The 11,718-nt window shown below is 40.1% G+C and overlaps 1 long non-coding RNA gene across 1 annotated transcript; it reads left to right on the top strand.

Annotated features, from left to right (window-relative positions):
* Positions 1 to 5,924: 5,924 nt before the first annotated feature.
* On the top strand, positions 5,925 to 10,651 carry LOC119530823. The gene is made up of 4 exons (XR_005216147.1): positions 5,925 to 5,991; positions 7,101 to 7,171; positions 7,538 to 10,468; positions 10,558 to 10,651. It is a non-coding gene; the product is annotated as an uncharacterized LOC119530823 (long non-coding RNA).
* Positions 10,652 to 11,718: the final 1,067 nt, after the last annotated feature.

Genomic DNA, 11,718 nt, shown 5'->3' with positions numbered 1-11,718 from the left:
GTACCACCCCTTTGGAAAAATCGTGTGGACCTGATTAGAAAGCATCTGTGCTTAATCCATGGTGGTTCTCCTTAAGGATCTCTCCCACTGTGGGCTGGTTAGTGTGAGCAAAGAGAGCCAGCTCTCTTCAAGAAAACACACATGGACTAGAAAAGGAAGACTGGAAGGAAATATGTGATCAAATTGTGGTTATATTTAAATAGTAGGGTTTCAGTAGTTTCAGATTTTCAGTACTTGATTGCATTTATAACAAGTTAGTGTTTAAATTCAACAGGATATTTTGCCTAGAATTCAATCAGATTACTTGATAGAGTGCAAAATCTCATAAAAGAGATCACAAATGCAGGAGCAACATCTGTGGATCCATGAAGGATAAAATGGTTTTGGAAGCTCTTAAGAAAGTACAGGCACTTGGGCTGGGTTTCAAAAATGGGGAGAAAGAATGAAGACACTTGGTCTTTATATCATAGTGTATATTTTAGTATGTACCAGTTTGTGGATGGACTATTTCAAGTCACTTTAGGTTGCTTTGGTGGGAAAGCCAAGGAATCCTTTTCTCATTTCTTTCTTAATTCCCTATTTTGCCTCTCTGTGTCTTTCTGGTTATCAAATTTGTCAATAATGGTCTACATTTTTCTTTGCAGATTTCATTGCAAATTTGTTTAAATCTTTTTTAAGTATCCATAATAACACACAGTAGACTTCAGAGAGCATGGTGTTGCCAACACTTTGATTTTGGACTTCTCATCTCTAGAACTGTGAGAGAATAAGTTTCTGTTGTTTTAAGCCACCCAACTTGTGGCAATTTATTATGTCATCTGTTGGAAAGTAAACATGTTTTGGTAAGGGGAAATGGGGTGCTGCTCTTACAAATAAGCAGAGAAGTCTCATGTAGGTCTTCCCACTGAAATTCAGCTTCAACCCACAGACATGGGTGAAGCTAACAAAAATGTTTCCAACTCCTCCCTGTCAAGCCAACTCTGGCCAGTGAATCTTTCCATTGAAACCCCAGATATCAAAACACACAAATGGCCATCCCCACTTGCTCTCTTTTGAATACTTACCCCATGAAACAAGTACAAAGTTAAAAGGTTGTTATATACAACTAATTTGAAGATAGGATTTTTTTGTATAACAACAGCAAAAAGAATAACACACTTGTAGAAAATTTAAAAATGTACACAAGAATGCACTTTGAAATCTGACTCACCTTCCTTCCCTGTTTACAGCCTCTACTTTCTACCTTTCAAGTAACAACTTCTAAGTTTTTGCACATCCTTCCAGATTTAGTAATTGAACTCTCACATTTGGCACTGCACCATTGTTTTTAAGGGATTTACCTTTATTTATTATTTGGTCTCCATTTATGTGACTACACAAGAAGGCAGCAGGGAGGGTCATACTCTGCTTCATTCCAAATGTTCTCCAAAAATGGGAAGTGTGTACAGTGGTCATAACATAGTCTTTTGAATGCCATTCCACCAATTGGATGGTTGTATCTTTCTTAACATGTTTCCTAATCCTTTTACAGTTGTCTTCCAAATGGCATTCAGAAGTATCAACCCATTTTCTACTTCTTGTTGTTCTCAATCTATATTTTTCTTATATTTCTATCAACTTGGGGACCATTTAAGATATTAGTGTATCTCTTCACTCCTAAACTTGCTCAAACATTCCTCTCACTTACGTAAGCACTAGGGATAATATGGCACCATTTATGTTAATGAGTTTTCTTGCTCACCAACAACCTGATTGATTAGTTGAAAAAATCTGTGGTGAAACAGTGATGGACATTTGTACAGTAGCATCCCATACCTTGAAAGGCACTGTGTTAGTTTTCTAGGGCTTCCATAAAAATTGCTAATATTTTGTGGCTAAAAAAATAAACAGAAAACAGATATTTATCCATTAGAGAGTAAATATCTATTTATTCTGTATTAAAAGCCTGCAACCCTGGTGTCACAGGGCCATGCTGTCTGTGAAGGCTCTAGGGGAAGTGTTCTCTCCCTTTCCCTAGCTTCTGGTGGAGGAGGACAAACTTTAGGGTTCCCTGGATTGTAGCTTCAAGAATTCCTTCACTTGGCCTTCTTCCCTTTGTGTCCATTCCTGTGTCCCTTCTCATTCTGTAGGGACAAGTGGCCTCATGGAATTAGAATATGGGATTAAGTTCCTATCTCTCCATCAATGAACTGTTCTAGTTAGGGAAACACTTCTTGTTTCTGCACTGGTCTAATTTAATTTCCTTTCTCCAAAATAATTCCTGTGAACTATTTTGATTTCTTCTTTCTTTTCTTGTTTTCTTCTTCAAGTTCTAGTCAAGAGGATTAAAACTTTATGATAAACACTTCTTTACTGCACTTTTTAAGAAGTGTCATTTTATAATTATTTAGTAAATATTGAAATCTCTCTGTGAACCATCTTGTATCCCAAGTTACATGAGCCAACTGTGTTAAAATATTGGTCAGATTCCTTATATCTCTCCAAAACAGTCCCCTCACAACTACCTCTCCATTTCCCCAAGCATGGCTGGTAGGAATATAAAGTGTAGCAGACACTGTGGAAAACAGTTTGGCAGTCCCTCAAAAGCAAAACTCATAATTACCATATGACCAGAAATTGAACTACCAGGTATACATATGAAAGAATTGAAAAGAGGGAACCAACAGATGCTTGTAAAACAATGGTCATAGCAGCATTATACATGACAGCCAAAATGTCAAAACTACCTAAGTGTCCATCAGCAGATAAGTGGGTTAAAAAGAGTGGTCTATCTGCACTATAGGCACAATTATTCAGGCATATAAAGTAATAAAGTTCTGATACATGTCACTACACTGGTGAACCTAGAAAACATCATGCTGAATGAAAAAAAACAGACGCAAAAGGACAAATATTGTATGGTTCCACTTATATGAAATATCTAGAATAAGAAAACTCAGAGAAATGAGATTAGAGGTTGGGAAGGGATGGGGGAAAGAGGAATGGCATAAATAAGTAATGGATATAAAGCTTCTGTTTTGAATAAAGAATGTTTTGGAAATAAATGGTGGTGATGAAAGCACATTGTGAAGGTAATTAAAGACACTGAATTAATTATCCACATAAAATGGTTAAAATGGCACATTTTATAGTATATATGTTACCTCATTAAAATTTTTAAACAAACCTACAGAACAGATAAGAAAAAATGATGCCAGTACTGTAGTGTCAGTATATGTGGACCACTGGTGGGTGAATTGGTCTAGAAATGTCAAGAAAACACTGACAATTTATGTGAGATACTTAATAAGCAAGAGGTGTGATGGGTCTGCATCAATGAATCATACTGTGTGTTTTAGTAGCATTTACAAACTGACTATGGCCAGTTGCTTTAGCTTGCCAGTAGCTACAAAACCAAAGCTTTGATTTCTGTTTCTTTCCTGCTACTCTGTTTGCCACCCCCTTTTCATTTTGGAAGATGGCTACTCAGCAGCTCACACCATGCTTGTTAAACTACCAACTCCACACTCACATGTTGTTCCAAGCCAGAATTATCCCTTGACAATTCAAGAATAACACAGCAATGTGCTGAGAGTTCCTTTGTATCCTCCTAGCTCCCCAGGAGCAGCAGATGGTGGCAGTTCCAAGTGACCAGGAGGATGAGGAGACCTCACCTAATGATGAGGTGAAGTAGCTATTCTTTGTCTAAGGCAGAGAGGTTGTTTTTTGGGTTTCTTTCTTTTCCAATTGATTTCAGGTCAGGATGTCTACTCACATACATTATATATAGCATATACAATTTCTGTGGGTCAGAAAGTATTGAGTAGGAGCCTCTTCCAAATGATCCATGATTCACAAGTGCATCCACAAATGGTAGCAGCAGGTTATAAAATACATGGTATGTGGCCTTCTCTCAGCTGCATTTTTTGTCCTTGGTTTAAGAATTTTATAATCACTAACCAACCTGGACTTCACAGGTACATATCTAGAAAAAGTTTGTGAATTCCAGATGTGTCTCCTATGTTTGCTTAAAGGGAATTTGCTACACCACTGTCTCCATCTGCTTTTCTAATGGTGCCAGGGAAGCAAAATTCCTGTTCAGATGGGACATGGCATGATCTGATCTTCATAGGGTCTTGTCTAATTGCAGGTGCAGCTTGGAACAAGTGAAAATAGTACATATCTAGAATTACTGACTGTGAAAACATCTGGATAAAGTCAAACAAGGCATTATTAGCAGGTTTGTCTCAAGAGCCATCATTGTTTCAGCTAATGATAGGAATGAGGATTGGAGATGTCTTCAATAAAAGTATTTTCCATGTGAAGGACTATGGGCTTGCTGTACACTCCTGAAAGCAGCTGTGCTGCCTTTAGGTGGCCTGAATTTGTGAGAATGGGGGTTATGGGATATTTATGTGTGACTCCATATGGTGTGTTTGTGAATGTGGTGGGGGAAGGTATTAATGTGTGTGTGTGTTAACCCAAGAGATTTGTTCAATTCATATAACTGCAATTGTGAACTTTCTCACTAATAATCCCTTGACCCCTGAGACATTGTATATAATGTCATTCATAAAATGCTCAGAACAGACATTTCCCCCCTCATTATGTTTACTTTCCCAATCCTTTACATAGAGGTTCTGAGGTTTGGAGATTAGTGACCCCAGATCTCAAGTCCCTAAGTGGAAGAGCCAAAATGCAAACCCAGGCATTTGGCCCCTCTGCTGATACTCTGAGCTACTGAATTGCACTTATATCACAGTTATGGGCCATCACTAACCATAAAAGTTACTTATGTAATGTCTATATATGGCAGAAAGTGCTCAAGTTTACAGGGATCCTTAACAGTGCTCTACTATATTTGGTGGACAACCAGGGGTCATAAACTGCTGGTTAGCAATATGTGCAGTGTACCAGATATTTAGACATAGTTATTACCGTGAGAAACACATTGAAATCCCCATATGTTTCTGGCAAACTCAGAGGTTTTGAGAATTGAGAGGCATCAATAGGACAACTGGTCACCTTCTTCCCATGCTGGGTCACTTTTCAGTGCATGGTGCAATCAGACAAGAATCTGGAAGATATTTTCATCTGTTTGATAACTTCATGATTTCAGGCACTACAAATGATCAAACCTCTGAGCTACACTTTCAAGGGACATTAAACACTATGATCTGAAATGCTCATTTATTCATTAACCTAATGTTCATCACCCTCATGCATCTCTCTCATAGACCTGGCTCACAGCCTCAGTGCTCAGTGCTCAACCTGTTCCTCTGTCCTAAGAAGTGTCCCACTATGGGCTGATTATTGTGCGCACAGAGAGTCACACCACTCAGTGAGTACACATATGTGGAAATGAAATGAAGACAAAGAAAAAATATTATGTTGAGAACTTGGTTATTTTCAAGAAATAATGCATCAGTAGTATGGAAACCTGTATAGTTATTGTCTTTATCACAAATCTTAGTGACTCAATGGAAGATAATTTTCCTAGACTTAAATCCAGTCCACCTAAGAAGTTGCTTGTAATAAAGAGAAAAGCACTACACCACAGCTCTTTGGATCCATGGAGTTTGCAATGATCTGAGAAATTTTATTAGGACTCTGACACTTAATCTAACATCAACAGAAGTGGGAGGAGTGGTGGGACTATGTCATGAATTGTAACATCTTTTTAAGTACTATTTGTAGATGGACTATTTCAAATTGCATATGAATGGCTTTAGCAACACAACCAGAGAATCTCATTTCTCATTTGTTTCCTGCTCCTCTCCTTTGCCATTCTTTTCTCCAAGGAGGATGGCCCAGCAAAAGATCATTCCAGGCTTTTTATCCTCCTGCCTCCTTATTCTCTTGCCCCTTCTCAAGATATGTGCAGCTCCCCAAATAACCCATGAGCAACACCTTGGTGTACTAACACTTTATGTCCTCCTAGAACCCCCTGAGTGCCTGTTAGAGGAGACTCATGGTGACATGGCAGATGAGGATGTTCCATCTAATTCCATGGTTAGGTTGCTTTACTTTGAGATAAAATCTATTATTTTTTTCATATGAGTTCATTTAGAAAGATCTGTCTATGTAATTACAGAAATATAAATTATTTCCAAGGTCAGGAGTATGTTTACTGGGAGCCAATTACATATCCTTGATTGAACAGGGAAGAGGCAGGGAGTCAGCTCTATGACATGGGGCCTTTTCTTCACCAGCAGGTTTTCCTCCTTGGGTTATTAATTTCTTAATTCCCAAACTAAATAGATACATCATACAGGAAAAGCTTGCTCATTCCCACATGTGTCTGCTACAATTGTTTATGGGGTGTTTGACTCAAAAGCTGTTCCCCATCTGCTTCTCTAAAGGCAAAGACACCACAGTGTGCTCTGATTCTCAGAGTGATTTCTATTCACTCAAAGGTGAGTGAAAATGTTATGTATTTTGGAATCCCTTGTAGAGAAAAACTCTGGGATATTAAAAAAAAACCATGGCTCTTGGGCTTGACTTAGGCTGGAGAGGCACCCAGATTCCAGCTTCCAGGTTAGAATGAGGATGGGACATATTTATCTTGTAGGTAAAGAAAAATAGTCATGTTCTGCAGTCCACATAAGCAGCTGTGTTCATTTAGGTGGTGAATGTTGGTGTGTACAGGAATTGGGAAGCATATGTATGTGAGTCTATGTGGTGTGATTGTGAAGGTGGTGATGAGGGTGAGTGTGTATGTTTCCCCAGAAGATTTCCCACCTTCATAGCACAATAATTATGGAGGCTGAGATGGTCTTAGGACATATCAAGGAGATAATGGCATTTTAATTGGGTTTCAAAATGGGCAGGAGGAGTGACAAACATCTGACATTGAAAAATAGCATGTATTTTCATAGCATTTGTAGATTGACAATTTCCCACTGCTTTGTGATATCTTTAACTACAAAACCAAGGACTACCTCTCATTTTCTCCTGCTCCTCCTCTTTGCCAACCTCATTCCATCCCACAGAATATCCTTTTATGCTTCTTAATTACTCACCTCCACATTACTCTGGTCTTGTCCCAATCAAGCAAAGTGCCCTGAGTTATCCAGCAGCAACATACCATATGTACTGACTGTTAATCTGTCTCCTCTTAGCTCCTCCTGAAGGCCTGCTGGAAGAACTTATACAGGCTATGGCAGTAGAGGAGGTCCCATGTAATTTGAAGGTAAGGTTGATTTTCTTTGTCTAAGATAGAATTTTTCCTTTCCTGGTTTCCTTCTTCAGTCCAATTCAGATATGGAAATAACCATGTACATTAAAGCTGACATATACAATTTTGTTGGGGGGGGGGCAGTGTTCAATGGGAGTCTTTTACTACCTGATCTGTGATTCAGGAGGGAAATTACAAATGATGGCATCACTTATATTTTATGGCAAAGTGTATTTTCCTTAGCACAATATTTTCTCCTGGACCAGAGAAACATCATCCAGGAAAATCTCATGTACTTTCCCCAGATGTTGCTTCACCTGCTGTTGGATTTCCTTGAGTTCACCACTCTTTCTCAAATGGTTTTCTTTTCCATAACTGCAGGTGGCCTGGATAATGGCCAACAATGGTAGGTATTCAAGATCAGAACTTCCTGAGGAAAATCCTAAATGATAAGAAAGGTGGGTCTTACTTGTGGGCTTTAGTCTAGAGAGGTTCTTCCCCACTTTCACTCACAGTTTCAGCTGTCTGGGGGAAATAAGAAGGGATTTGGTGAAGGAAACCAATATTCCAGGTAAGCACTAGGGTCATATTCCTTGAGTACTTGTGTTCTGTTTAGGTAGCATGAGTCTGTGTACATGTGAGGGATGTGTATCCATATGTGATGTGATACTCATTGTGCATGTGTTTAATGTTTGGGGAAAATGTGATTTAAATTGCTGTTGCTGAGCACCACACAGGGCATCTGCAGCACAATTTAGTTGTAACCATTTTTCAAAAGCCCAGTAGGCTTTTCTACTAGTTATCTGGGGTACTGACAATGTAGAGAGAACATTTCCATCCTCATAAAATGCTCTCTGGGCAGGTGCTTAGAGTCTGGCACTGGGTCTGTTCATTGAACTCACCTGGCACACAGCATGTCCACAACAGTCAGAAATCCAGACTAAGATAGGACATGAGTGTTGTGATGGTCCAGCTAAATGGGGAAGTGAGAAGTTGTGAGGGGATTTCTTCACCTCCTTTCACTTGGAAACTGCTTGCAGTGTCCTGTTGGAGACTTCTGACTTCATGGAGCCCAGGGAAGGTCTGAGATCAAAGGGGAAAATCACAGTGATCTTCACTGTCCAGTAAGGCCTCAAGTGTATAACAGAGGGATGGGTGTGCCACTCTAATAACTTTCTGTCAATCTTTTCATTCCTAAATATTGGATGGCAGATAAAAGATATGATTCCAGCCATGAAGAAGATGACAATCCATGTGGGTAAAACTTCTCAAGGAAGGATCCAATAGGAAAGGAGTGCCAGGACCACCTGCCATTTGTATTCCACCTGCTAATTTCTAGATTGAGCAAAGGGAGGAGAAACTTGAAAGTAGAGGAAATATATCTGGAGGGCTACTTTTGTTATTTTCATATTTGAGCACATAATAGAGGTCTTAGAACCTGGGCTTTAAGGGTTTTGTGTTTGTCATCATCTTTTCTTGCTTTGCTTTCCCACTAGCCCTGTTCTTTGCATTCCTTGACCATCATCAAAGATCAAAACCTTTGGTTTCCTAGGCTTACTGCCCATGTTCCCATGTCCTGGAGAGGTGTGCTGGGAAGTATATACTTGAACAAACTTGTAGTATCCACTTATGACCCAAATATAAATCCTGGGATTAGGAATAAATCAGAATTTTCTCTCAATTGACAGTGGTTTGTGTCTAGCTGGCTTCTCCATACTTTCCAAGGCCTGGCAGAGTTTCTGAAGGACTAGTGTGAAGGGGCTGCTGGCCCACTTCACACACTGGCTCACACAGTCCCATGGTCCTGGCCTCCTGGAACTGACCAGGCCCAGGACAGTGCCTCTGGGCAGCAGGGACAGGGTGAAACTTCTCCTCTTAGAACCCACAAAACCAGCTAGATAGCTCTTCCCTGTTGCCACACTACAGATGTTCTTCTTCCTGTTATCTTTCCTCAGTCTTTTCCAGGTGCCCTTCCCTCCCAATTCTTCCAAGGCTTGATAAAACACTGGAAGTTTCCACTGATTTAAGTGGTTATACCTCCTGTACAATTACTGTCTGAATTGAAGACAGGGAATCTGGGGAAGTTACTTTATCTCTAATTTCATGTTCATTCTCACTAATGAGCTAGAAAACCTATAGGGATGTTGTGAGGACAAAGTGTCTCCCATGAACCTACAGGTACAGGACAATCATTTGATTGGTGGGGTTGGTGGTCACTCTCTGCCATAGGACCTAATTCAACTCCAGGCCTCTGACAGTTGCTCCATGTGTAATGATGGATTGGATAATTGATCACTTGTTTAACTGGAGAGGTTCACAGTACACTCTTGATTGTTCCTTTAATGACCTCATGTCAGAGAAAAAAATTTAGTGGAAGTGGGAAAAGAGAAAGAATATCGGCAATACTTAGGAGGGAAAGAAGCAAGGTGGTATTGAGGGAGGTAAAGAGGAAGAAAGGCTCCATCATGAACAGAAAGATATGGAGACAGTGTCTGCCAGCTTAGAGAAAAGGGAAGACAGGCATTTATTCCTGTCCATATTTAAGGTTCTTGAAGCCCAGAAAAGGCACCTTAGAGATCCTAGACCCACTCCCTCATGGCAGAGGTGAAGCAATCAAGGCACTGGGAGAGGAGTATAGCAGTGAGGACAGAATTGTTTCCGGGGATCTGATCACACCCTGACACCAACAAAAGGGCTCAGTTTCTCCCCTCAACTCTAACTCAACTCTTTCCTTTACCAAGGCCACCCAATCATTGTTACCACCCTCATCCATTCAGAGGCATTCTTTACTGATTCTGAGGATTCTGACAGAGAAGGCAATTTCCATGTAATTTATTTCCTTTTTTGTCTCTTTATTAATCACTCTGTTTCTTATCTCTAAGCTTCTGTTTGTACCTCTTCCCTACTCCATCTTCCTATATTTATTTGATGGCCACCTTGAAGGCCATGGTCTCACCAAAGAAACTTAGGTCATGGGAATGACAATATTTATAAAACTTTCTCCTCCCTCCTCTCCTACTTTTCTAGCATTGCCTTGATTTCCAAATCTACTTTACACCTTGCACATTCTCACATAATCCTGAACGGATCAGGCAAGAAGCTGTGCTGCAAGCCAGATACCTTGGGCCACACCCTGTAGAGGAGACACCTGTGTAGTTCATTCTGGGCTGGGGTCCCCCTTACAAATGTGTTACTACATGTGGTAGCTCATGACATGCAAGTTTTTTTCTCTTTCCTACAGCTGTCTACTCTCAATCAGGAGGAGAAGAACATAAACCAGGAGAAACAAGAGGAAAATGAGGAAAATGAAATGTGAGTGTGAAGTGGGTAGGATGAAGAGGGGAAGGGAGACTAGCTCACATGCACTGTATTGCCTCCTTACTTTCTTTTTGGCACTTCAGGAAAATCAGCATTACTGAGCTCACAGGGGTTGCTGCCATTGAGCATGAACTTGGATGTGGAGACAATAACTAGATGGTTAAAATACATGCAGGCAAGTGAATGATGTTCTGAGAACCTTTCTCCTGGGACCAGAAACCCATTCAATATAAGCCCCTAAACTTAATCATCCATGTCCTCCACTGGCTTCTTAATTTGGAGGAGAGCACTCTAGTACTTGTATGGCTTTTATTATACTTTTAGAAGGGGTTTCTTTTGTAGACTTTATACCTCAGAATATAGTAAATTAATGATATTTTCATTTTTGTTATCAAACTTAATGATTGTTTTAAAAATATAAAGGCATAGGCAAAGTTCAGTAGTGGATTTAGAAAGAAAAATGACTATTAAGAGAGTAAAAGGAAGAGCTCCAGGAAGCTGTGCATTTTTAATGTGTAGATGTCATAAGTGGACTGTGATGAAGGGAGGGGTGGAGGAGGCAGGGTCACCACTTCCACCCATGTTCCTTCACAACTCCAGCTCATCACACAGCCCAAGTATGTGGCATCTGCCTTTCATCCCAGACTCCTGGAGCCCTCCCCTTTCCTCTGCATCAGTTTCACTCTTCAGGGGAATGTTACCTTAAGGCAGCCCAGTCAAGCAGCATTTATAGCCAGTCTATGCCAAAAGACAACTCCCTCAGCACAGAGCAGCAAAGGGGTCTCAATGCCCTGTGGATTTGATCCCTGGGGATGCCAGGGGCCCAGTGTCATCCCTCCAGAGTATGAGGTGCCTACTGGGTCATGCAACCCACCCCAGTAAGCTTCCTCCTCTGTCCACATCTCTGCCACCCCAGTGATTCCAGAACCTTTGTGTTGCAGATCCTACCATTGAAAGTAGGAATGATGGTGAGCTGGAGACCTCAGTCTAAGTCTTCAAGCATCTTGACATCATATGGTGTCTGGCAGTTGCCCTCAGACACCATCCAAAGGAAACAGCCACCTCATGCTCATTCCCTTATATCCCATTCCCTAGTCAAACAATTAAATAAGAGTTTAGTTTTTTAATTGTATAAATTTAGTGTTAATTTTAGAAATAAGTTTTAAATTTATTTTTTAATTTTAGTATAGTAAACACTTTTATGCTACCAGTAGTTGTTTTTCTTAATATTTTTCCATGAAATA

The sequence above is a fragment of the Choloepus didactylus genome, chromosome 4 (genome assembly GCF_015220235.1).
Source record: "Choloepus didactylus isolate mChoDid1 chromosome 4, mChoDid1.pri, whole genome shotgun sequence".
Taxonomy (NCBI): Eukaryota; Metazoa; Chordata; class Mammalia; order Pilosa; family Megalonychidae; genus Choloepus; species Choloepus didactylus.
This window is presented reverse-complemented; position numbering and strand designations above follow the sequence as displayed.